This window comes from Hypomesus nipponensis, chromosome 5 (genome assembly GCF_054491055.1).
Source record: "Hypomesus nipponensis isolate SF chromosome 5, ASM5449105v1, whole genome shotgun sequence".
Lineage (NCBI taxonomy): Eukaryota > Metazoa > Chordata > Actinopteri > Osmeriformes > Osmeridae > Hypomesus > Hypomesus nipponensis.
Genome location: NC_140365.1, coordinates 948,823 through 976,300, shown reverse-complemented (window position 1 = coordinate 976,300; position 27,478 = coordinate 948,823). Strand labels below are relative to the sequence as shown.

Below are 27,478 nucleotides of genomic sequence, written 5' to 3'. Positions count from 1 at the left end.
TTCTTACCACCACAAAGACAAAGGAACACGTCCTACTTCAGTGCCACACACTGCCGGGAACGAAGCGAACAACGAGGCGCTCCTTTTTCAATTGAGTGAGCGAAAATAGCGCAGTCCAATCATAGACAACTGGGCGGATCGTTGAATGTTACGGTAACATAAGTGGATCCCATCCCCCTTATTAGATGTGGCCGAAGATAACTGGCGTTGTACTACACTCCGTGCCGACAGTTCAAGTTAGGATCATAGAGCAGCCAGAAGCCGAGTATGCTTAGATAGCATAGACTGGAACAGTTTCTCGACATGGCACCGAAATCTTTGTCTGTAAAGTTGGCAAACTTAGAGGAGAGTGATTTGAAAGAGTCTACCTGCATTTGCAGGAGACAGTGCAACAATTGTAAGATATTTTTGGGATTTTTCATTTTATCAATTTCCTTGCATTTCATCACACTGTCCTGTTATTTGGACCTGAGATCCGAGGTACAACGAGAGATTCTCCAGAAAAACAGAGACGAGTCGCAGACGGCCGGCACCAGCGATATGAGTGAGAAGCACGCGCCTGGCTTCCAACTGCTGGAAGTCAGCTACCCAATTGACCTTCAGGTACCTAATGAATGTCGTCCAGTGAAATTACACATTCGTGCGTGCCTGTGTGTGAGAGAGAGGGAGAGAGTGTGAGTGTGAGTGTGTAGGTGTGGCTTAAATTGGAATTCCCTAATTGTATGAGTTCCACCGTGCGGCTATTGTTTGGGGTAATTGTTTTACTGGTGTGATATAATAACTTAAAGCGGGACCGGCTAAAATGGTCATAGAGGACCTTTGCCAGATACGTTCTTCCATCAAGCTCCTGTACTTAGAATCTTACAAGGTCTAAAGTGTGTTTTGCTTTACATCCCAACTTGAACATGAAGTATCTTCGTTTTACAATGTGTTGGAAATGTTTTGTGATCTTGATACCAATTAACCACATGACCTTTCCTTTTATACGCAAGATCGAACACGTGTAGTGATGTTTTATGTTACCACATTTCCTACTGTATTCATAACAGAGCCTAGACTCCTGTTCCTCTGACTTTTGCACAATGATGTGGTGGGAGTTCAATGTTCTGCAACTTCTTTTGGTGACTGAATGAATGGCAGCAAGGCAGTGTGAGTGTGGGGTTGTTAGACTTGGTGATGCGTGTTGAGGCGGGTAGACGCGCGCTATACAGAGGGTTCTGCATGTGGGCTGTAAAATTCCATCCATCCCCGCCAAGTATAACTGCCGACACTTAACCGCGTTGGCACGAGGGAGACTGGAATCGTTATGTTGCCGGTTTCTTGTCAGCTTGTGGTCTGATGGCCTGTAGCGGACAATGCTGACACATCCTTAAGAGGCTCGGGCAATTCTTTGCCAAATGTACTCTTTTGAACAGTCTAATCTCACGAGCTGGCCAACCATGTTATGGACAGAGGTGCTCAGGAAGATGGGACACGTGACACAGCATTGGACTCCTTTCAAGCACTTGATAGATTTCACCCAGAATTCTGGTTTGCATTGTCTACGCCGTTGAAAAGAGCATGGAATTACACAGCACTTGCAGCTGTGTAATCCTATGAATTCATGGGTCTACGGCAGTTACAATTTTGTAAAGTCATTTTTGTTGTAGGAATGGTTTGCTTTCAGGGGTTCATTTGAAGAATAAAATGCTTCAAAAAGCCTAAATGAGATTTTGAACAAACCAAAACAGGTAAACCTCCCCTTGCTTCCTTCGTTTGCCCTCCTGAGGCATTGTGGCTTTCCTCCAGAGCTCAGTGTGAAATCTTTGACTAGCACAGTTTGCTCCACACAGAGATCCGGAGCCAACGCTCAACGCTGCCATTAAACCAGACCAATCACCCGGTGTCGTATGGGATCTCTTACAGGATGTTCCTGTTTAATAGCAACATTGTGCACGCAAGTAAATTACATCCACTCAATTACTTATTGTTAAAATGGATTGTGGGAGAATGCAGTAACTGGATGCGGTTGCAAATGTTAGCCTGTGTGCCCTACCTGTGTGCCCTATCTGTGTGCCCTATCTGTGTGCCCTATCTGTGTGCCCTATCTGTGTGCCCTATCTGTGTGCCCTATCTGTGTGCCCTACCTGTGTGCCCTATCTGTGTGCCCTATCTGTGTGCCCTACCTGTGTGCCCTATCTGTGTGCCCTATCTGTGTGCCCTATCTGTGTGCCCTATCTGTGCAAGGGTCTTTGGGAGTCCGTTGAGACACCGTAGGATACATTGGTTGATGTCAAAGTATGGTTTTGTGATCACTGACATGTGAAGTTGATTAATGGCTAAATAGCTTTTTTTTGTGAGCTGTGATCTTCTAGGAAGCCCAGGAAAAGATTTCCAGTCCTGTCCAACGCCCTCCCTAACTAGTCCTGTCCAACGCCCTCCCTAACTAGTCCTGTCCAACGCCCTCCCTAACTAGTCCTGTCCAACGCCCTCCCTAACTAGTCCTGTCCAACGCCCTCCCTAACTAGTCCTGTCCAACGCCCTCCCTAACTAGTCCTGTCCAACGCCCTCCCTAACTAGTCTGTCCAACGCCCTCCCTAACTAGTCCTGTCCAACGCCCTCCCTAACTAGTCCTGTCCAACGCCCTCCCTAACTAGTCCTTGCTCCACTCCCGATCCAAGATTAGATCATTCGCTGATGATGAACTCTGAACATGTGATTAGTAATGATGTTTATTTTAGCTCTAGGTTTTTAATTGAACTATCTGGAGTCCTATCAAAGGAAAAGTCGGCCTTGGGCCATGTTTGTAACAAGAGGACAGGTGTCAAAACTGTTGTTTTCCTTACTTTTGGTTTCCTTGCGAGAGTTTGGAAAGAATGTACGTCCTTAATTGTGGATGATGTTTGCCCTTGTGTGCACCTGCTTTTGTTTAGATGAACTTGGGGTTACAGTCAAGTGGCTAGACAGATGTTCTGACTTTCTTGTGTGAAGCAAACCAGACACTCTATTTTGTGGCTAGAAGTCTGTTTACTGCACGGAGAAGACAAAGAGTTCCCTTCTTAATACAGAAATACTGGACAAAGAGTGCCCCTGAAGATACAGAAATACTGTACAGTTTCCTTCTAGATCTCCATGCATGGTTTGTAAGTCGCTTTGGGTAAAAGCATATGCAAAAAGGATTATGTGTCAAAATGAAAACAGTTTCTTACACCATATTTCTTTCTGACCCTTTTATACTTTGTTGAGTAATATTCCACTTGATATTCTGGATAAATTGTGTATATGTATGTCACAATATATTTTCAGACCATGAGAGCTGGTGTGCAGCAAGGATGATGGAGACATGAAGGTTGTGCATCAACCATCCGACAGTAGGCCGATACTACTGTAGTATAGGCCTGTGTAACACAGCACAGAGGAATGAGTAAAGAATCATAACATACATCTTTATAATATGACCAGAAGTATTTTGATGCTGACCATCAAGAGTGCCAACATGGTACTTATCATAACCTGTAACCTTTTCATCACAGAACCTCTTAAAGTCTGTTTTATTAACGACCTGTAATGATGTTAACATGTAGTTAAAGAGTAATGCGCCCACAAATCTTTGGGAAATTTTAATTACGGAAACTTGAGAATGAGACATGAGAACTGTATATACAATTGTAATGAAAGAAATGAATCTCTGTACATTCATCACTTGTATCCTAGCCTATATCGACCTCGTGAGTCTCCAGTACAGATTGTTGTAGTGGTTATCGTTGGGAGGGAGAAGAGACCATGAAAAATAGTGGAGTGGTGAAAGCAAGTTGTCAACCTTGCTGCAGAACAGATGTGGAGGCCACATTGACGAAACATGTTTCATGTGGTTTTCTGGTTGTCCCAAATTGGAATTGTTTTAAAGCCACAACACACAGCTACGGAGCTGGGGGGGGGGGGGGGGGCAGGGGGGGGGCAAAGGGGCAGGGGGAGGGGGGCAGGGGAACACTCAGAGGAACAAAGGAGGGAAAACGAGGTAGCAGGTGGAAAAACATATTTGCCAAATTGCTGACAGGTGCGTCACAGCCCAGGTTTGAACGTTCAAATAGAAAAGGCCGTGTGGGGAACAGAGCAGGCTGAGAGAATTTGGCATTGAGCCACTCAAAGCAAGATGTCATTAGTGGCTACCTAGCACCAACTGTGTTGTTTAGACTTACGTTGGGATTGACTTAGTTTAATTTGAAACAACTGAGATCACTTGCAGTTGGTGTGTTCGGAACTACTGTTTCAGATCTAGGGAGACCTTTTCCTAGAGTCAGACACTACAGGGTGTTCGACTTAGATGTCCATAGACTGAACTGCACGGTGTTGAAGACTTTCTTGCCTCACTGCTTCTAATCTTCACTGAGTCACACGACTCGTGTGCATCACTGTTCCAAAACAAATCAATTCACCATCCCTTTCATTGGGGTTCAAATGTGCTATCTCATAGTCAACTTTTACATTTGATTGTAGTTTCAAATGGATTCCAGTTTTGATGATAATCACCCCCATTAATTTGTATTCTCTGTTATCCATCATTTGTATGTGGCCATAAGTCTGTGAGCCTCACACTTACAGACTGTACCAAACGTTAAAAGCTTGAGCCTTCAAACGACCACATCTCTTCTTTTTTTTTGTCTTAGGGAAGGGATACTTTATTGAACCTTGTAAAAATCTGGTATAAAATCTGGTATAAAATCTGGTATAAAATCTGGTATAAAATCTGGTATTAAATCTGGTATTAAATCTGGTATTAAATCTGGTATTAAATGCTTAAACTAAAAGAGATGGGGAAACAAAGTGTGATCCTGAACAAAACTGTTGAAAACATTCCAACGGATCATATGCAGTTAGACTGCCTCTTACGAATGTGGATGGGAGGGATGTTTCTCACAGTATATCCAGGATCGTCTATCTTCAGACAGGTCCGTGTGAGGTGAAACCGGTGGGAAACAGCGACATGGCAAGGTCTGCTATGGCCGGGCTCTCAGTTGAAGTTCCGTCTTAGTCTAAGGGCCTTGTAAACTCATTTGTTTTGAAAGAATGTCATGCCAAAAACTAAACCTTTTTATCTAAAGAGCATAACAGTCTTTATTATGAGCAGCGTGTCTCCAGATCAGAGTTAGGACATGTCGTCCCAAAAGTAAACTAACAAAACTGATCTCTTCTCAGAACAGCTCTTATTTTCCTCTGAATTAGTCCTTTGGAACTGTATTTTCTTCCGTCAATGTCCCAAAGATAGCAGTGGATCATGACCCTACACAGCAAAAATTTTAGTCTAATTTAACACGCCCTAAAATGTTTATATGACTCCCTCCATTTTGGAGTTAAAATAACACCTTTGAATGTGTCAAATATGTACATTACTCACAGAGTACATTGTAACACTGAGTGTTTATTCATACACCCAACAGCAGCGTATATATAACCATTCCAAGTCTTATCTTCCCCACTAGTGTTAATATATGGTGAAATATATGTAATATTTTGGCGAGCGAGGAAGATTGTGGCTGACTCCTCCCACCCTGGTCACTCCCTGTTTCGGTCACTCCACTCCAGCAGAAGGCTGCGGTCCATCAGGACCAAAACCACACGCCACAAAAACTTCCCTTCCGCTGTTGGCCTCTTCAACAAGGCCAAGAGTTTACACTGACTTCATGACTTAATGTCCTTAAAACACATTGCTTTTTGCACTGCACTACACAATCTTGAACCATTTGTATTTTTTGTAATATTTGTATTTTTTGTATTTTTATATTGTAAATCCCTGCAACTTATATTTTATTTAAAATGTTATTGTATAGTTTATTTTTATTCTAATTCCACTTAGTATTGCTAGTTATGTACCCTTAGTATAGTTAGTCCTCATATTTACATTTTAGATACCTTTATGTTTAATGTACGCACCTTCCTGCCAAAGCAAATTCCATGTCTGTGAAAACTTTCATGGCAAATAAAACCCATTCTGATATACACTCTTGTAGAGTTAAATACACACCTGAAATGTGGTAGTCTTTTGACAATTACTTTTTTCTGTATTTTAATGTAACATGTGATGATGTTTTGTAATGAAATTCTTGTTTGGATATAACTCTTTAAAGAGACTATGATGATCCACAATAAGATGTTTTAGATAGTAAGTCATACCTTCTGTTACTACAGGAGAAAACACTATGTTAATGATCTGCAATAACAAAAGTAGTAAATACCAGAGTTGATTTCCCTCATCAACATTGTCTCCAAATATCAGAGGAACATTACGAATTAAACAGAATGTCTGAATGGTATTCAGTCCAATACTATACCCTGCTGTAGATTGAATCTAGTAGGCCGATTTTTTCTTTCCAAGTAGCCATAATTGAAAGAATAAATTCTCTTACAAATCTCTTGTCTCAATATAATGCCAGAGAGATATTCAAGAAGTAACTTTATCTCATATTGTCCAACACCCTCAAGGATATCATGCATTCTTTCTGGCGCATAATTGTCAGAAATATGAAAATACTGTAAGTCAATGAGCTGTGTTTAATGCCAAAAGAAGCAGTGATGGTAGGATCAGCTAACAAGTCTGCATAGTGCTGTTCTTGTGAAGCTTGGTTTCGTAATATCATTTTAGTGTCATCTTCACTGAAAATTGACTGTGATGTTTTCTTGTCTACTAAACCAATAGTGCCAAACAAGGACTCTCTGGAGAAAGGTACTTGAATTCCTGAACTTTCAAGGACTTTCAAGTCTTCAACAAGGGGCCGCAAAATTGCGTCAAAAACATATTTCTTAATATCCTGTGAATGGAATAATGATAGTAAATGAATATTTATTAAACTTGAATTCATCTTTGGTGTTAAGTTCCTAAGAATAAAGTAAATGGCTCCAATTTTGTGAATGCCTTGCTTTTGCTTAGAACCCAGGGGATTAGCAGATTCAAAAGACAGTGCCATTTGTGATGAGCCAGGATGTTCATTTGGAGCAGAGCGACGTCCAAAGGCCTTCGTGACTGCCTTACTGGGAGCAGCTGTGGGGCATTACTGAGGCTAGATGAGATAAGGCGTGTCGGAGACATCCCAGGCTTTTTGTTGATATGCAAAGTGTTTGATGTCAGTTTCGGCGCAGTTTGGTTTATGAAAAAAAACAAAAACTCATTTGTCATGTCGGAAAGCCTTACGCGGTGAACGCATCCCCGTTTGTCTTTCGTTGTAATTTAGACCAATTCCAGAGAGCTATAAAACTCAATGAAAGGGGTCGGGGGTTCCTTCTCTCGTTTGTAACATCCACAGATGTAAAGATCATCATTCTTCTGGAGATGGGGGGAGTTGAGGAACGATGATGTACCGGGCTGTTTCAGCGAATAGAGATATGCCTGCCCAGCACTGTATTCCGTAACCCAGAGGCCATATGAGCTAGCATACCTTGTACACTTGCCTAAAATGTCTTTCATTTGATTTAATTCATTTTACAAATGTACTCAACACGACCAACCGTTGTATGCAGTTGTTGGTACAGAGTGCACTGGATCTGCGGTTTGCACTCAATGATACAAACACAGTTTGGGTCGTGTGTGTTGAGATTGCCATGAAGAAGTAGTGTTCTCGCGGACCACACATTGTCAAATGTGACATCACTGAAGTGTGTGGCTCGGATTTACGAGATGGCAGATAATCTGACTTGTCAAGAGTTATGAACTGTTTTATTTCTTGAGTTCCTAATTGAGGTTTACCCAATTAACTACTTCGCCAGTGTTATTGAATACTTAATTACGTGCAGATGTTGTGGATGACGTAGCACGTAATCTGAAGAAAATATAGCACAAACAGATTCTGTATTATTTCAACTGATATTTAATTTCAAAAGAGAGCGTCAACTAGGCCTCTTTCTTTCTTGTGTGAGCTCTAAGTGCTGTGATCATTCAACACATTTACGGACTTGCAGATTTCAAATTTAGAAAGTTTAACCAAATTATCTGGTATTACTTAAGAAAATATGACAGCTTTGGGAATCAGACTAGTGTTATCGTTTCACTGGAGAGTTTTTCAATTTGATGAGCAGGAAATTCAGATAAAAATGTTTGGAGCCCAGAGGTGAAATCTGTGGGAAACATGTGAACATGTTTCAATGCAGCGTTCCCCTGATATATTAATAGGCTCTTAAAGTGGATGACACATAATCGTAGTTTGTTATTCCTAGTCTTAAGCAATAATTTTTGTTTGATTTTTTTGTGTAAGACATGGAAGGTCTGGCTTCATTACTAGAGCATTGAGTGTGTATTTGATTAGATTTATCCCTTATCCAACTCACTCAGAGACTGTCTGAACGTCTCCCGTGTGGCCTGTGTCCTGTGGCCCACGTCTGAACACCGTTATCAAACCATCTCCAGAAAAAAGAAGGTTGATTGCGAGTACTAAAGTTATTATAGGTTCACCCAATTGCTTTGTTAATAAGGAAAATCAGTTTTCTAGCCTTTTGTGGGAACATTTTTAGCTTGGGAGCAGTTAGAATAACATTTTTGCCATATTCATTTTCATAGTTTAGAGAAAGAGACCAGTGAGTCATTCACTAAGCATGTCTTGGCTGTTGTATAAAGAAGCTTGATAGTGTTTGTTGTGTTCAAACTAAGGAAAACCCAGAACTTTAGAACTTTTCTTCTCATAACTATTGTTGAAAGTACCCAGTGTTTGTTTGAAGTCTTCATGCAGTGTGCTCTGTGTTGACATGACCCAAGTTGTCTCCGTAGAAACACTGATTCCCTCGGTTGTCCTACATTTTCCCACTCCATCTGACTGCTTTTGAACACTCTGGGATGTGAATGTATTCTGTGACACTGTTGTCAGATGGCATCTCTAGGGGAACACTTCCTAACCTCTAGTGGACACCCCCTCCCCAACACACAGACAAACACAGGCACACATGCATACACACACATACACTCACACACACAGCCTTATGCTTCAGTTCTCATCTGCAGAGGGGAAATAGTTAGGCTGTGTGTTTAAAATATTTTACATTTTGGAGTAATCTGTCAAAAACCTTATCATGGTGATCAGAGATGTTATCAGTATAGGGAGCACCAGGTTATCAGAGATGTTATCAGTGTAGGGAGCACCTGGTTATCAGAGATGTTATCCAGTATAGTGAGCACCTGGTTATCAGAGATGTTATCAGTATAGGGAGCACCTGGTTATCAGAGATGTTATCAGTATAGGGAGCACCTGGTTATCAGAGATGTTATCAGTATAGTGAGCACCTGGTTATCAGAGATGTTATCCAGTATAGGGAGCACCGGGTACAACCAATGTAGTTCTGACTCGTCCACCATCCTCTCATTGTCAGTCTTTTTATTGAGAGTATTTGTCATGTAAAGCCAGTTCCCCCTCACAGCTGCCGTGGCTTAGCCAAGTTCTGCTGAAACACCACATGGTTTCAATCACATCCTATTCATTTTCAATGACGAAAAAACAACTCTTAACTTTTCACGGCACAACACCAAGCTTGTTTACTAAGTGTGTAACGAGTCCTGTATGTGGACGAAAAGAATACAAAGGGGGCAAATCCACATGACTCACAAACACATTCAAAAGCTGCGGCTTTGCTACCGTGAGGAGAGGAAACTCCTCTTCTTCATGTGCCTCGTGTGAATCTGAAACGACGAGACGTGAAACGGTGTTTCCCCTGGCGCTGCCACAGTCAGGAGACTTGTCTGTCCTCCTGCAGGGATTCTCTCTCTCCTCAGACGTTATTGAGACGTCGTCACTGTGCTCCAGAGTTTGCCTGCCGTGTGGGGCTCAGAGGGCTGCCGTTTGGGGCTCAGAGGGCTACCGTGTGGGGCTCAGAGGGCTGCTGTGTGGGGCTCAGAGGGCTCAGAGGGCTGCCGTGTGGGGCTGAAAGGGCTGCCGTGTGGGGCTGAGAGGGCTGAGAGGGCTCAGAGGGCTGCCGTGTGAGGCTGAGAGAGCTCAGAGGGCTCAGAGGGCTCAGAGGGCTGCCGTGTGGGGCTCAGAGGGCTGCCGTGTGGGGCTCAGAGGGCTCAGAGGGCTGCCGTGTGGGGCTCAGAGGGCTGCCGTGTGGGGCTGAGAGGGCTCATAGGGTTCAGAGGGCTGCCGTGTGGGGCTCAGAGGGCTGCCGTGTGGGGCTCAGAGGGCTGCCGTGTGGGGCTCAGAGGGCTCAGAGGGCTGCCGTGTGGGGCTGAGAGGGCTGCTGTGTGGGGCTGAGAGGGCTGCCGTGTGGGGCTCAGAGGGCTCAGAGGGCTCAGAGGGCTGCCGTGTGGGGCTCAGAGGGCTGCCGTGTGGGGCTCAGAGGGCTGCTGTGTGGGGCTCAGAGGGCTGCTGTGTGGGGCTCAGAGGGCTCAGAGGGCTCAGAGGGCTGCCGTGTGGGGCTCAGAGGGCTCAGAGGGCTGCCGTGTGGGGCTCAGAGGGCTCAGAGGGCTGCCGTGTGGGGCTCAGAGGGCTGCCGTGTGGGGCTCAGAGGGCTCAGAGGGCTGCCGTGTGGGGCTCAGAGGGCTGCAGTGTGGGGCTCAGAGGGCTGCTGTGTGGGGCTCAGAGGGCTGCCGTGTGGGGCTCAGAGGGCAGCCGTGTGGGGCTGAGAGGGCTCAGAGGGCTGCCGTGTGGGGCTCAGAGGGCTCAGAGGGCTGCCGTGTGGGTTGATGCTGGCTTCTGTCACCAGAACCCTATGAGGTCAGAAACAGCACACCAGCGCTGTCACATGTTTTCATGTCTGTGATTTAAACTGACTCTGTGTGGCCTCTGAGTTGTAATACAGAACAGTTTACCGTTCAGATCTAGCGGATGTGTTGAAGGAGTAATGAGCTGCACCGTATACACTGACAGACATTGATGCAGTGTTAATGTTCTGGACTATTAATGACATGGGTAATGACAAATGATCTCATTTCAGTTTGTCTGTAGGAAAATACTGATCAAGCGTTGGTGTGCTTTGTGGAGAATGGCAGTTCTTGAAAGTGTCACGTGCAGGAGTTTCTCAGCACAGATGGCAATGTCAAACATCGTTGATTACTGGTGCTCGGTTGGCCCTCCCTCTTGAGTTCAAAAGGGATGTCCTGAGATAAAGTCTCTCAGATCAGTTCTGTTTCTGGGTGACTGGACAGTCAGTTTCTGTCAGTGTCCTCAGCGTGCAGCGTACAGATGTGTTCCGGCGGGTGAACAGGCAGGTGCCACAGCCTGATGAGGCCAGTGTGCTGGGTGTGTTTCTGTGAGTAATGCAGGCCGGGTGGTTGGCTGTGTCAGGTCTGTGCTGTGTGACTGAGAGGCGACAGCTGCCTCGCATGTGGAGGCCTGTGGAGCGGCAGGCCACTCTCCCTCCACCGGACCCTCCTGGAGGGAAGCCTGACGAGGTGAGAACACGCTCACGTCTGGGCCCTGACCCTCCTCAGACGCCGTGAGCTGGGCGTGTGGCAGGACTGTCATGGAGGTGGTCAGGACATGACCTCTGGGTCTCGTCTGGGTCTCGTCTGGGTCTGTGGGGAGGGGTTGTGTGGAGGCTGGCCACGTGAGGGATGTGTGCGCAGCTTGGTAGGGAGCGTGCTACTCAGGGTTGGGCAGCATATCTATCCAACTGTTCATTACAGATCCATGGTTTCGTGTGAACAGAGGGAATGTACACAATGAAAACATACTGTACACACAAGGGGTATTTAATTGGTACAAACAATCTATTGGTAGATTTATGTTTTGGCGTAGACATTGGAGTGACAAGCGCCGCTATCTTGATGCTGGCTGGTGTGATTGTCAGTTTCTTTATAGTGACAAATAAAGATTAGGCCCCAAAAAATGCTCAAACGATTATATCAAATAAAGGAAATTGAATCACTGTGTGCATCTCCAGTATCAGTGACTTAGCTGTCTTCACGGTAATCTCAGCTCTGTGGAGAGTTTCAATTTACTCAGCTTGGCTGCGAGGCTGAACAGAAATCTGCATACGATTAAAAGTGACTGGAGTCAGTCGATGTCCTGGAGGAGGAAAAAAAGTAGTTCCCGTCCAAATCTTTGAATTGTTGTTTTTTGTGTGAATATTTTGGGGTAAAACTTGACTCGACGCATGACCATCAGGCCCCAAAGTGATGCAAGGCTCTGATAATAGACTGGATGTTGAGGGATGGCGTCTTATTAATAAACTGTACTTTAAATATTGCTCCAACTCTTTCCATCTGCTGTGAAGGAAACAGTCCCTGGCTGTAGCTGACCTGGGCAGCCTCTCTTAGGGAACAGTCCCTGCTGATGTGGGGCTTGTCAGGCTTTTAAGATCCCAGGTCAGGGCCCGTCATGAAGCACGTTTGGCTACAGATCTTCTGAGTTTACACACATCGTCCGTGACACCGTACTCGTGATCAATGTCAGTGGTAAAACATGGAACTGGAGTTTGCCTGGACTGGATTAAAAACTAATGTTCACAACATGACATTTACATTTATTCATTTAGCAGACGCTTTTATCCAAATGTATTTGATTAAAAACATGGAATAGAGAGCGATTGCCCCTGGAAACATGGAAACATGTAATGAAGCTGGTGGCCAAGGGTCATGCTTGCCTTTTACACATATGTCACATATATATACACACAGCATATAAACAGTCTAATATTATATACATGTTGTGTATATCAGCGGTAAACGGGTCGCGAAGGTTTTTCGGGAGGTCGTTAAAAATGTTCGGGGGCGAGATGATTCCTGCCGGACAATTCAAATATGGGAAATGAAATTCCCATGTTTCCTGCCTTAATATCTTTGCCGTCCAATCACCGATTTTAATTCTGAATACTGCCAGATACTCATGACAACTTGAGCTCAAAGCACATATCATTGGTTAAGGGGTTAATGGGAGGGGAAAATAAATGTATCGTCAGCAACGGCAGCCGTTGTTTTCCGAGACGGAGCCAGAGCGGAGACCATGGAAGATTGCCTACAGTAGATTTACAGCTTCGAATTGAAATTGGAAACGATATTATGAGTAAAGACAAATTTCTTCATATGTGTTGTCAATATTGTAAATTAAATGTCTAAACTTTTTACTTACGAAGAATTTGTTTGTGGGATTGACGCGAGTTTTTTAGGAAAGAATTACGTGTCCGACAGGACAGGCAGCTATGACGGTAGTAGTAGCACTGTTAAGCCTCGATTTGAGCAGATTTCTAGAAAACTTGGAAAAACAACATTAACTAGCTAGATTATGTACACTGTAAGGTAAATGCACATGCCTTGTTTGGCCAATTCGGTCGATTGTGGAAGAAACTCGAACGTTTTTTTGTTATCGAGAGGAGTATCCAGCCATAGGGCTAGCTACTTTTGGGGGAGGAGAATTCCGGTTTCCCCCATGTTTCCACTAGTCACGAGAATAGGGGGTCGCCAAACGTCACCACGGAATTTTGGGGGGTCGCCAGGGGAAAAGTTTGAGAACCGCTGGTGTATATAACACAAGTCTTGGCTGGTTCGTAGTTCTTCTAATACTTGTCTGCATGGCTTATTTGGATGGAAACTATTAACCAGACAAATCAAAGATTTGGTTAGAAGTTCAACACCCAACCGCCATTCATGTATAACTGTCAAGAGTTTTAGCAAGGACATTTTTTGATTGACGGTTTACATGAGTGGGCTTGGTCGTTGAAGTGAGTTGTCCACACTTCAACTTTCAAGGCTGAATGGACCAGCTCCACAGTGTGCTGGCTGTTTCCTACCAAACACTGAGCAAGGATGGGACACATTTGATTCCCATTGAACAGTCAGCCATTTTCTTCTCCACATTTTGTATATATACAATACATTTGGGCCTGTATAAACAGTAACTGGTGTTTATTCTTTAAGTGATTCATGGGGAAGGGCATAAAAATGTTCCACACATCCATTGCAGGATGCAATTTCTTATGGGCTGTTTACGACGTAATGACCAGCTACATCTTTCATGAAATAAAAACAGTGCTCATGCAAGCACGAGAAGGTTTCTGTGACAAGTGAAAATAAACAGGAAAGGAGAGGAAGCTACTGTGAAACACATCCACCACACTCATTACTCTTCATCTCCACCTCAGTGATCAGTTGAGTTCACTACAGCTTGCCTAATTATAACTGACTTGCAGACTGAAGCAAGATATTTTGTAGTAGTTTAGATGCTACCTTGCGAAGGGGAAGTCCCCACCGCAAGCAGGACTTTAGTGTTTACATGGCTTGTCACTAAAAGAGAAGCAGTTTTCCTGAACCTCAGGATCTCTATAGAGCAGCTAAATCTGTGTTTCCACAGGCCATCATGTGCGTTTCACATCAAACCTTTTCCAGTTGAGGTGTAGTTAGCCGTGACTACAGTGAGTGTGGTGCTGTCACCTGGGTCAACACCTGATACCCAGCCTAACCCTGAACAGCTGGGGTCTCTCACCACCTGGGGGTGAGGACAGCCACCTGCGATTGAATAAAACGTAATTGACCCCACGCGAAAAGATAACTTTTCTGTGAAGTAGTTGATTGAAGATGTGTTTGTGGAGAGGGTACTGTGTTTGCTGTCAAGACGTTCCCTGTGTGGGCCGGAGGAGGTGTGCGAAGCCTGGGCTGATAGGTTATTGAGGTAGAGCAGCGGTCCCCAACCCCCGGGCCGCGGACCACAAAAAAGGTTGGGGACCGCTGAGGTAGAGGATAGCTAAACAGCACGCTGTAGATATGGGTAGGATGAGCCAAAATATCTGTCTTAAGTTTTTCTATGTGTTATGAATGGGGCTTGCAATCCAAGATACATTTGATAACTCATTTTAGATCTTTTGGACCAGCGTGACCCACAAAACAAATCAATAACCCAGTAGCTGCAGGCTATTGTGTTCCTCCCTGTGGCTTCTCTTTCCCTGGCATATTCCCATAAGAACAGAACTACCACGCTGTATGTGCCAAAACTGCTCTACATGTCACTGCAGGACTGAATTGAAGGATTTAGCAATCAGTCGTGCGCTTTTTGTCTTCTTTTCTTGTCTTTCTTTACCAGTTCTACATTTCCAGGAAGTAAATTGTGCATGTCACATCATTCAGTCTGACCCCCCGACAACATCCCATTCTGTTTAGACAGAAAGAGAAGACAATTTCTCATATTCGCACACGCACGTACACACACACAGCCCTGTTGGCCTTGGTTATGGGAGAATAAACTGGGTGGTCTGTTTGTGGCGGTCTGGAATAAGTCACCCTGGTCTCTCCATCACCCCCTGAGTCACGCTGGCCTCCCCTGAGTCACGCTGGCCTCCCTCCATCTCCCCCTGAGTCACGCTGGTCTCTCTCCATCACCCCCTGAGTCACGCTGGTCTCTCTCCATCTCCCAGAGTCACGCTGGCCTCCCTCCATCTCCCCCTGAGTCACGCTGGTCTCTCTCCATCTCCCCCTGAGTCACGCTGGTCTCTCTCCATCTCCCCGAGTCACGCTGGTCTCTCTCCATCACCCCCTGAGTCACGCTGGTCTCTCTCCATCTCCCCCTGAGTCACGCTGGTCTCTCTCCATCTCCCAGAGTCACGCTGGTCTCTCTCCATCTCCCCCTGAGTCACGCTGGTCTTTCTCCATCTCCCCCTGAGTCACGCTGGTCACTCTCCATCTCCCCCTGAGTCACGCTGGTCTCTCTCCATCTCCCCGAGTCACGCTGGTCTCTCTCCATCACCCCCTGAGTCACGCTGGTCTCTCTCCATCTCCCCCTGAGTCACGCTGGTCTCTCTCCATCTCCCAGAGTCACGCTGGTCTCTCTCCATCTCCCCCTGAGTCACGCTGGTCTTTCTCCATCTCCCCCTGAGTCACGCTGGTCTCTCTCCATCACCCCCTGAGTCACGCTGGTCTCTCTCCATCTCCCCCTGAGTCACGCTGGTCTCTCTCCATCTCCCAGAGTCACGCTGGTCTCTCTCCATCTCCCCCTGAGTCACGCTGGTCTTTCTCCATCACCCCCTGAGTCACGCTGGTCTCTCTCCATCACCCCCTGTCCCTGCCCAGCCCTCGGCTCTCCAGTTGAGCCTTCAAATCCCACTCTGACCCGAGGGTCCCCGTTCCTGGCCATGCCGGCCTAGTGAACAGGGATCAGTGGAGGTCATGGCGTCAGCCCCAGCCCAGCCCCAGCCCCGGCCCAGCCCCAGCCCTGGCCCAGCCCCGGCCCAGCCCCAGCCCAGCCCTGTTCAAGCCCCGGCTGCAGAGTGAACCCCCGCAGACGGGGTGAAAGAGTTGTTCTCGGGTCTCCTCTGTTTCAGCTGATGAATGAGACGGCCATGTTGGCCGTTGGAAGAAAAGGTGCAATTTAAAACGCACCTTGAAACGCCACCTGCATAGAAATGCTCCTGGTCTCCTTGCAGGGTCATGTTGCACAGTCTAGACAACATGTCTGTTCAGGCTTTCAAAGCCCCGGCGCGTTAGGTTAGGATTTGGCAGGTCAGCGTCTGTTCCGGTGATAACCCGCTCTACCCCAACACTGGGCTCCTCTAATATTGGATGTTCCCCTCTCCCCAGGGGCACTCGCTCTTTCTTTCTAGCTCTCTCTCTCTCTCCTTCTCTCTTTCCTTCTCTCCCCATCTCTCGCCTTCTCTCTTCTCTCTCTCTCTCTCTCTCTCTCTCTCTCTCTCTCTCTCTCTCTCTCTCTCTCTCTCTCTCTCTCTCTCTCTCTCTCTCTCTCTCTCTCTCTCTCTCTCTCCTTCTCTCTCTCCTTCTCTCTCTCTCTTCTGTGTGTTCTACCCATGTGTTCTACTCTTGGTTCCTGTCTGACAGCTTCTCCTGTTCCTCTAACCTCTTGGTTCAGAATGGTAGCTTCCTTTGCACCTGTCTCATCAGGGCTCATTGGGATCATTTATTCACTGGACTCATTTCAGTTTGGTGCTATGCCGTGCATAGTTAGTCTATCTCTCAGTCTCGCAGTCTTCATTTTCTCTATGCCTTGGGCCATCAGGTGTAGAGTTGTTGTAGAGAGGTATTACGTTGTGTTTGTTAATTTATTGTGCACGTTTTTGACAACTGCTACCGACCAGTGTTGTACGAACACAGGTTACCTTACTAGTGTGTTCTACCCATTCCACTGAAAGATAATATCTGCCCACATACAATATGATCCTGTCTAATCCTGAAAACCTAATTCTTAATCCAGTAAGTGTGAAACACTATACTTTTAAGAACTCTGTTGGTATGATTGCTCAAAGACCTCAAATTCCTTTTCATTAATAATATTGTACAACTCTATTCCCCCCCCTCTCCTCCCCCTGCCATTGGCTGCCTTAGCTGATTCAGTTTTTCTGAGGTGTGGGTTTGTGTGTGTGTCTGGGTGACGTAACGATAACGCTCAGGGATTGACAGCATGTAATGATCAGCTGCCTGTTGGAAAGAATCATTTAAGATGACATCATTGTGCTTGTCATCCCACTCTTAACTTTGTGTATCTTTTATGTTGAGATATCTCCCCCTCCAGTCATGAATGTAAACCACAGATTGGATTGACGTTATCTAAGTACACAGCACACGGTCACAAGTCTGATAAATAAAAAACCCTCTGATGTGAAGACAGTAGAACACCCAGGCCTATCAGAAGGCTGTGATGTATAGAGTTCCTGTCGTGATGATTGACATCCCTGCTCATAGCTGAGCAGCATCCCCTTTCAGTGGAAACGAACATGCCGAGAATCAGCTTTCCGTGGAGCTGAGTTTCAGCGGTCTCTGTAATGAGCGCCTGTCAGGTCTGCTGGAGTCTTGGCCGTCCTCCGTCTTCTCAGGCTGGCTGGGATATCAAAGGAGCCGCTGATAAACAAAATAAACTCCCAGCGCTGCTTTCACCCTTTATTGTCCTGCCCGGTTTTAATGTCGGCCAGGTGCAGAGTTAAGCACAAACTCTGGCATGTTTCAAAGCAGCAGCGTCCACAGGAGCCAGGCCTGTTGGTTTCCCCAGACTGATAAAGAGAGAGAGATAACCCTAACCCTGATAGAGAGATAACCCTAACCCTGATAGAGAGAGATACCCTGATTGAGCGATAAAGATAACCACAACCCTGATAGAGAGATAACCCTTATAGAGATAACCCTAACCCTGATATATATAGAGAGAGATAACCCTAACCCTGATAGAGAGAGAGATAACCCTAACCCTGATAGAGATAACCCTAACCCTGATAGAGAGAGAGAGATAACCCTGATAGAGTCTCTTCTACAGGAAGGCACCACCACCCTTTTGTTTGAGTCCCCCCAATGAACAAACCCTTCTGCTTCAACACCGGAGAGAGAGTAAGTAGTTAATGCCACATCCGTGAAGCAAGACAAGGTATCACCGTTAGGGAATTGCAGTGAACCAAGACTATCCTGTAAAATTGACGTTAGTTACATTAGTAAAATAAGTGATTCTGAGAAACTGATATTTACAGCATTTTAAATGCTGTAAATATATCAGTTTCTCAGAATCACTTCAGCGCTGTATAATCACAGTTGGTGGAAGTGGACTCCACAGGAATGCAGAGGGGCCATAAAATGAATCTTTTGGCTGGGAGTCATATGAGGTAATGTTCATTGTTCATGTTTGGCAAGCCCAGCCTTCCTTGCCAATGTTCACATTTTACAGGTACAGTTTTGCATCCATCAGCTTTCCTTCTGGATCTTAGAAGAGGTGCTTTACATGCAGGTCAAAGGAAGTAAAGAGTGGGCTTTCTCATACTTATGCTTGCTTTTCAAATCATACTTACCGGTATCATACTCAGCCTCCCCCAGCCTCCCACAGCCTCCCTCACTCTCCTCCAGGCTCCCACAGCCTCCCTCAGCCTCCCCCAGCCTCCCCCAGCCTCCCTCACCCTATTCCAGCCTCTCTCAGTCTCCCGGTTTGCCAGCTCTCTTCATGGTATCTGAGGAGAGGAACTCTGACAATCGCATTGCAGTTTGCTTTAATTTATGTTCCACAAGTGCAGGTCTCATAAATACAAAAAATTACAGCCAAGTAATTCAATCCTGTGTCAACAAAGGCCAAAACACAGAGACAATCTAACCCATTCCAGAAGGGTTTCAATCTGTGGTTGAAATATCTGTCTTTTTTTCCCCGTTTTAGCCTTGAAAGAACATCAAGATGTTCTCTCTCACCTCCCTATTTCAGAAAATACTCAGAAACTCTTATTTACTCTGAACTCTGAATTTACTGTAGATTTGTTTTTCAAATTGTCATAACAGCCATTTAGAGTTGTTGCAGAGATTACCTAAACTAATCAAAATTGCTAACATGTTCATGCCAAATCTTCCCCTCCCACTCTCTCCCTCTCTTCATAGCAGGCCTTGTCCCTCAGGGCCGAAGAGGAAAACTCTCACCTAAAACAGGACAGCGAACATGTCGTCCTTCGCTCCAAAAGGAGTCAAAAGCGACCTGAATCAGGTATGTCTGAATTTCTACTTGTTCAGGGAGTGTCGTGAACTCTGCTTTCATTTGCTCGGTGGATAGACGTTGTCCTTGAAAACATTCATGAACTCAAACAGCAGAAATCCCGTGAACTTGGATCTGTGTGTTGATGGGAATGTGTTTGGTAAAGCTAGCTAGCTGAGCTGACCCATGTTTACAGAGGTTGAGTCTGTGCTGTTGAGAATGTTTCCCTCTCCTATTCACTTGGTAAGAAACCAAAACGTTAGTAATTACATTTTTGAGGCCATCCTCACGGTTTTCTGGTTTGACAGGGGTGAACACAGAACGTTTTGATGTGGTGTTTTGTTCAAAGCTGGAGATGCATTGCATGTGTACATTTACAACACAGTAATTTGTTTGGGCTCTCTATCATTAGCCTGCACTCTCTCTCTCTCTCTCTCTCTCTCTCTCTCTCTCTCTCTCTCTCTCTCTCTCTCTCTCTCTCTCTCTCTCTCTCTCTCTCTCTCTCTCTCTCTCTCTCTCTCTCTCTCTCTGTGTCACTCCCTTTCTCTCCCTCACTCTCCCTCTCTCTTTCTCTCACTCACTTTCTCTTTGTCTCTCTTTTTCTCCCTCTCCCTCTCTCTCTCTCTCTCTCTCTCTCTCACTCTCTCTCTCTCTCTCTCTCTCTCTCTCTCTCTCCCTCTCCCTCTCTCTCCCTCCCTCTCTCTTTCTCTCACTCACTTTCTCTTTGTCTCTCTTTTTCTCTCTCTCCTTACCTCTCTGTCTCTCTCTCTTTCATTCCCTTGTGGGCCTCTGCTTAGGTGTCAGTAGAAGGGAGTGTACATACCACAGGCTCTTCAACAACACGCTGGAATGTTCCTGTCAGTTGTACAACGTATTGTTTCTCTGATTACCTCCAAGTTTTGAATGTCTTTGCTTCCTGGAGGATTGATTTACACATAAACACGCAGGTCTGATTCTTTCTATGGTGGTCTCCATACGGGAGCAGATGGTTACTGTCCTGGCCAACGCTGAAAATCCTCTGTGAAATATAGATCGATAGATTTAGTAACGATGTGTCAGTCACAAAGCGTGTTTAGAGAATAGGATCAAGTCGTAAAAGGTGGGGCCTGGAGCCTGGGGCCTGGGGCCTGGGGCCTGGGGCCTGGGGCCTGGGGCCTGGGGCCTGGGGCCTGGGGCCTGGGGCCTGGGGCCTGGGGCCTGGGGCCTGGGGCCTGGGGCCTGGGGCCTGGAGCCTGGGGCCTGGAGCCTGGGGCCTGGAGGCTGGGGCCTGGAGCCTGGAGGCTGGGCCTGGAGCCTGGGGCCTGGTGGCTGGGGCCTGGAGCCTGGGGCCTGGGCCTGGGGCCTGGAGCCTGGAGCCTGGAGCCTGGAGCCTGGAGCCTGGAGCCTGGAGCCTGGGCCTGGAGCCTGGGGCCTGGAGGCTGGGGCCTGGAGGCTGGGGCCTGGAGGCTGGGGCCTGGAGCCTGGGCCTGGAACCTGGGGCCTGGAGGCTGGGCCTGGGGCCTGGAGCCTGGGGCCTGGGGCCTGGGGCCTGGAGCCTGGGGCCTGGGGCCTGGAGGCTGGGCCTGGAGCCTGGGCCTGGAGCCTGGAGCCTGGAGCCTGGAGCCTGGAGCCTGGAGCCTGGAGCCTGGAGCCTGGAGCCTGGGGCCTGGGGCCTGGGGCCTGGAGCCTGGGGCCTGGGGCCTGTAGCCTGGGGCCTGTAGCCTGGGGCCTGGAGCCTGGAGCCTGGGGCTTGGGGCCTGGGGCTTGGGCCTGCCAGGGATTTGACTGTGATGGCTGTCTGGCCTGGAGATGCTCACATTCTCAAGATCCTGGAGAAATGTCTCCTTCAGAGACGGCCATAAACATGCTTTTGATAGGGGGGAGAGTGGAGGGAGGATGAGAGAAAGAGAGAGGGGGAGATGGAGAAAGAGAGAAACAGAAAGAGGAGGGGGAGGGAAAGAGAAAGAGAGAAAGATGTACTGAAAGGAAAAAGAAGGTAGAAAGATAGGGAGAGCCAATGACAACAAAAACAAAAGAATTGTTAAAAACTTGTAATAGCCAGCATTGTTTTGGTCACAGACGGTATTTATACAATTCATGAATCTAGACAGTATGTATACAAGAACAATAAACCATCTAGATATAGCTGGAAAAACGACACACCACCAGCTTGTGTGGATCACTGTTCAGTCCACTTCCACAAATGAGAAGCTTGTGTGTATACAAACCTTCAGCGACATCGGATCTGTTTTGATGGTTGGTTGAAGAGACAACATAGGCGGAGAGAGGAAACCAAAACTTGTTCTGTGTTCCCTCCCCAAATAGATTGAGACCTGTATTAAAGGTAGGATTCTCTCCTCCGTGTTCAAAATGGTGGTGACTTTCACCTGTTCGTCAAAGGCTGCGGTCACAGTTATGAGAAGCAGCTAGAGAGACAAGCACCTTGAGACAAGCCCTGACGGGTGTCTGTGGTTCTCAGAGGAAGGGTTTAATGTTCACCTGACATGTAGTTCCTCTCCTCATCTTCACCTGCATGCGTCAGTGAACTCACATTAAAAGACGTGTTGAAACCTCGAAAAACCCATCTGTCTTCGGTCCTTCTTCTCAATGGAGAAGTGAATCTGCAATCAAGGTCTGAATGGAAAAGGAACGTTAATGATGCTTCTTCGGCATGCTGTAGTGTAAATATGTGGTTTGAAATGGAGGGGGGTTGAACGGAGAGCTGGCGCCCTGGTGCACTCACGTGACCCTGGCGTGAGCAGAGACCCTGGATCAGGACCAGAGGGGTTCTCTGCTTCCTGTTGAGTTCTGTGCTCCTCTTGAAGCCATCCCTCACTGCTAAGTGGAGAGGTCCATTTGAGAAGGCCTGTCTCCTGACTCCCTGAGGTTCTGCTCTCATGGATCTGAAGGTATGGTCAGCAGGATTACTAAATCAAAGGCCGTTATGTCACATAAATCTCACGCTGTTTTGGCACTAGTTTTCTGTCATGGTCTTCAGCATAGCTCCCCTCTTGCTCAGCTTACACCTGCAGCATGTGACTCGGTGAACACTTGGAAAACAGATATCGCCTGAAGAATATTTACAGCAAGGTGAAATACAAGGATGTTTTGTCAATGTTACAACAACTAAGGCAGGCTCAAAAAAAACAATAAACATACTTATGAATTTGAATACGTGTGTGTAATGAACCACGGGCAATTAAGTTTCCTACTGAGAAACATTTCCAATTTGCAGCAATGAAGTTGCTGGCTATTGCAGCTCTTTTTAAATCTAATTAGGGAAGAAGATGACAGATGGGCCAGTTGGCTAACCTCCCTTTTGCCTTCGCTCCTCTGCTTGTGTTACGATCCCCAAGGCCGGCCACTTAAACACAAATTGTTTCTTGACAAGGACCTTGACAGGGCTGCGAGCAGCATCACAGAGTGTTGGATAATGCTGTCCTCCCTAGTGTGGAGCATGGGATAGCAGACTTAATTCCTAGATATGACCATTGGCTGACTCAATGCCTTGAATAACAGCCATTTCGTTGCACAATTCAATTGAATTTTAACTTAATATCCATTTTATTTCTTTGACATGCTTTTCTAAAAAACAGCAGACCCGATCTAAAAGTCAATCCAGTTGATTAACCTAGACAGATGTTAGAGGACATGCTTAGAATATCTGTACTGGTGGATTGTGAAATATGATTTATGTTTAATTCAAGGCAACTCTGGTTGAGTATGATTGATCTGACAAAACAATAAGGACCCATTTTTTAAAAGGTACGGATGGACAGTGTTTCCCACCTGGTTCCTGTCAGGTCTGTGCACCTTTGTAAATGGATTAAAAGGAAGAAATGCTGTATTGGAACACACTGCCATGAATCACAAACCTTAAGCTTGAAACAGCACTTTTAGGGCCCGGTACAGGATGAGGTTTCACAAAAGAATATCCCATTCCTTTTGGACAACTGGTGAGAGTTTTTTGGCAGTCGCAGGGATTTTTGTGCCATGCCAAGGTTTACTTTGTGCCTTTTAATTTGATTTTTTTTGTAGGGAAAGGTATGTTGCCATGTGGTAGTATGAATTAGAGGAAATGTGAAACTGAAATATGTCTGAAGATTATATCCTTAAAAAATGAGATTATGGGTACAACCCTGTTTTGGGCTTGCTGGAGGAGATCAAAACCTGGATTTCTCTTTTAGTTCTCACCAACACTGTTTATTGGATCACCCTTCACGTTGTTCACTGAATTTGCAAAGTGTATATTAAATAATGCTTTACTTTCACATCTGGATAGACACTAAGAAGATATGTTCTCTGTGAAAGTGTGTCTCGTTACACAAGTGCGCCTTTGATTCCCCCTCTACTAACGCTGAAATCAGTCAAGTCTATTATCAATAATTATATTATCGCATGTGAGCATTATAAAACGCTGGTAGTGCGATATCTGAGATGTGACAAGCCATGCAAAGCCATCAGTCATGTTCGTATCATGCCTTTACCACAGCGGCAGTTAACCCAGTGCAACGATGTTGTATCGATTCCAAATGGTATACCTACCATCTGTATCTTCCAAGAGTCACCAGTTAACCTGCAACTGTTAGATCGGCCCCAGTGTTTGCTTCCCGGCCCCAGTGTTCGGTTCACGGATGTGTTCATGATGGAAGTCAATCAGCCGACCCTGGGAGAACACTTAAAAGAACCCTCTGTGTTATCAGACCAAAGGGGGCTGGTACTGAAGCCATTGCCAAAATAATAATTTCTCTTTCATGTCAGATGCACTTTGCCTTCATAAATATGCAGTTTGCCTTCACAAGCCATTTCGTAGCAGATGTGTTTTTGTAGTATGTGTTGTGAAAATGTGTTTTCAATGTTGCCCTTCTTTGATGCTAATTTGTTCCATTCATTAAAGCGTTTTACCACTTTTTGTCACAATCTGTTTACAGATGCATTATGGGTATTCTTTCAAGAAACCGATCCTTGCAAGTGTGCGTCCATTAGTGCCGTGTCACATGTAGAAGAATCTCTCCCTTTGTTGTCAAATTGCTCGCACCATAACACATTGACCAGTATTTATGACCCTGGTTCAGATCAATCCTGGTTCAGATCAATCCTGGTTCAGATCATGAATTCCTGGAGGCTGTGCTGACTATCTGGAGCACTGGGGGACACCTGCAGAGGAACAGCTGACGATGAGCTCTTGTTTCTGCATGGAAGCTTATCTGAACGCACCACCCATCTGTCCCTGTGTGGGCCAACATCTCTCTGGCTTGGTTTAATGAAACATTCTCTTTCGTTTTCTGAAGACACTTCAGAAGCCTTATGTCGAAATATAGACATACCATTCTTAAGATGTTTGTCCAATGATGTATTGTGGACTGGAGGATTTTTTATGAGATTGAGATGCAGAACATGAAACACTACTATCTGCACTACTACAACAGTGTCTATACTGTTTAAACTGTAGAAGAGCTTGTCCAGTTGAACAATTTGTCCTCGTTAGGTGATATCTTAGTGTGACAATGAGAGAAAGCAGAATTGCTGTCATGATGTGGAAATTGTGATTAAAGTGTTTGTTATATCTATTTAAATCTCCTGTCAGGCTAGATTTGTTCAAGGTGCCTTTTCGTCATAACAATCACGGACAAGTGTTTATTCAGCCAAATTCAGACCAGAGAGGCCTTCCCCATAGCTGTCCAATACTGTCCAATTACAGCAGATTTTATAGCCAGAGAACCCACAGGAGTGACCATTCCTCCTGACTGCACAATGTCTTAGAGAGGACATTCTCATCATACTGTCAGCTAACAACAAGATTTCTCACCTAAGTATGGATGTGTATTATGTGAATGCAAGTTTCCGAAAAAACAAGAAAATATCTGATCCGCAGAGTCATGGCTTCGCTGGAGGTTTTAGTTATTTATTTTTCCTACAGTTGTGCACTGCTGTAGTCCTGTTTCCAGTAAAAACACATTTCATCAGACTTAAGCCAATGAAAACAAATGAAGAATGATCATTGATTCAACAGATAAGTAGATTGTTTAATGAGTTAAACTCCCCTCAGCTCTCAACTCATCCTGCCACGAGGCAGTTCCCCGGGGAAGGCAGGCCAGAGGACAGACGTGAGGTGGACAGAGTCCATTTAGTTTACACGGCTGTTTTCATCTCTTAAGTGTTAGACCTTCAGGAACAGACCATGAAATTCAAACCAAGTGAAAACAAATCAACAAATTGGAAGAGTGTTTCCTGTTGAAGTGTTCCCGACTGTAGCGTTGTTCACGGAGCTGCAGCTTAGCTAGCCAAGTGATGTTTACTGTTTTACATCAGAGAGACTGTTGAATTCATTTTGAATGAAAGTCATCTGGAAAATATACAATTTTTAAGCTAAAGCTTTTGGCTGATTGTTCTATTTGCTTTTAATATTCTGTTTTTGAGAGAAAAAATGAATTATTGCGTGAGATGACATGCAAAACAACATTGAGAAACAACTTTAATAAAGAAAAATTACATTATTACATCCATTGAAAAAACTACTTTTCAGCCAGTTCAAACTGGAGCAGATGAGGGAGTAGCCAGAAGATGTGACAGGTTTTTCATTAAAAGGTATCCTTGGCTCATCACACACTTCCACACACAACCAGTTAACAAACACATATTGCTCAATGAGTCAATGACGATATTATTTTTCCAGCAGTGACTGTTACAGCCGCAGATCCAACGTCACAACAAGAAACGATGCTAGCTGTTCTCTCATTAAAGGCAATTTTCCTTTCAACGTCCATCTGCTCTTTGGGTCTAGTAACACAGATGTCTTGTTGTGTTTGAATCCCAGCGTTGATGACGTATCGTTCAGCCAGTTTTGTGCAATACCTGGCAGCAGAGAGAGCTGTGGTAAAGGAAGTTGTTTTCCGGAACTCCCAACTCTCTTTATGTGAAGAAACCACTCCGCTACAGACCCCAAAGCACACACGTGCACATTGTGCTACGCCATCTCCCAGTGTTCATTCATCACTAAGTGTTTCAGCTTGCTGACATTGCAGCCACAGCTATCGGGATTTTCTAGTTTGCCTCCGAAACATTCTTGCAATTTTTGGAATGTGGGGTGCTTCAAACATTTAGGGAGGGAGAGATGGACGGTTGTCATAATTTATTGTCTTGCTTGCTCTTGAAATACTGCTTGTGGCATGTTTCTATGATTCCATTACCAAATACCTTTTCAAATAACTGTCTTCCTGGCTGCTTTTAAACTTTGAAAAAGCTACTGCAACATACAGCCTGTAAAGAACGCGAACCACCTTTAGAGAGATTTTCCTCAAATCTGTAAAATTCCTGAGTCTTTTAAATGCTAATTACTCCCAGCCCACCTCCTGCCTACCCATGATACAGACACACACTCTGTGTCTATAATCACTCAGGACTTGGCATTTCACATCTTTCACTAACATGTTCCAGATTTGATTTCACTCATTAAGAAAAAACAATGTAAGTGCATCCACTAATGTGTCCAGGGAGAAACTTTATCTGGGAGAACAATCTGGATCCATCTACAAGAGAGATGTTATCACCAAGTGAGCCATCTTATTTTACGGACAGTCTGCTCTCGAAGCGCACTGTTCAATTTAGTTTAATTCAAGGCGAAAGCTTTCTTTGTTTCAGGGCAGAGACCCTGAAGCTAAATCCGATCGTTGGCTCCACATGTTCCCTGTCTGAATCCTTACTGTATGACTCATGGCTTATCTTAACATTAGCAAATAGAGACAAGGAGAAGCCAGCCTGGATGTTGTAAAGATACAGACATTCTGATCCGCTCTGTGGTGGGAAAGGCAGGTATCTCTCTGTTCTAACCTGTGTATTGGCCACCTTAGCCGCATACCCACCTATACTTGTGTTTCTCCCAGGTGTCTCATTGGAAACCACGCCTTCTGTCAGATGATTTGTGTGTTAGTCATTTCCCTGAGCTTCCAGGGTCTTGAAGGGAACAGTGCTTTCAGCGGGACAGTGTGGGAGATGCCAACTGGAATCTGGCGCGATGGCAGATGGATTTTGTAGTTCTAACTGTAAAACGGCTCAGCTGAACAATACAGCAGAATATGAATGTGTCACCAACACTGTTTATCTGATTGTGTTTTCTCTTTCTCAGAGTCAATTGGAAGACGGAAAGAGAAGAAAAAAGGTAGATTTCTCCTTATGAATGT

At 45.4% G+C, this 27,478-nt stretch overlaps 1 long non-coding RNA gene across 2 annotated transcripts; it reads left to right on the top strand.

Moving 5' to 3' along the window:
- The first annotated feature begins 231 nt into the window (after positions 1–231).
- Positions 232–27,459, top strand: LOC146287639 (uncharacterized). Of its 2 annotated transcripts, XR_014755177.1 has the most exons (4): positions 232–603; positions 19,229–19,331; positions 19,516–19,562; positions 20,117–20,276. It is a non-coding gene; the product is annotated as an uncharacterized LOC146287639 (long non-coding RNA). The 2 variants fall into 2 exon arrangements; XR_014755178.1 differs by lacking the exons at positions 19,516–19,562; positions 20,117–20,276 and adding an exon at positions 27,424–27,459.
- Positions 27,460–27,478: the final 19 nt, after the last annotated feature.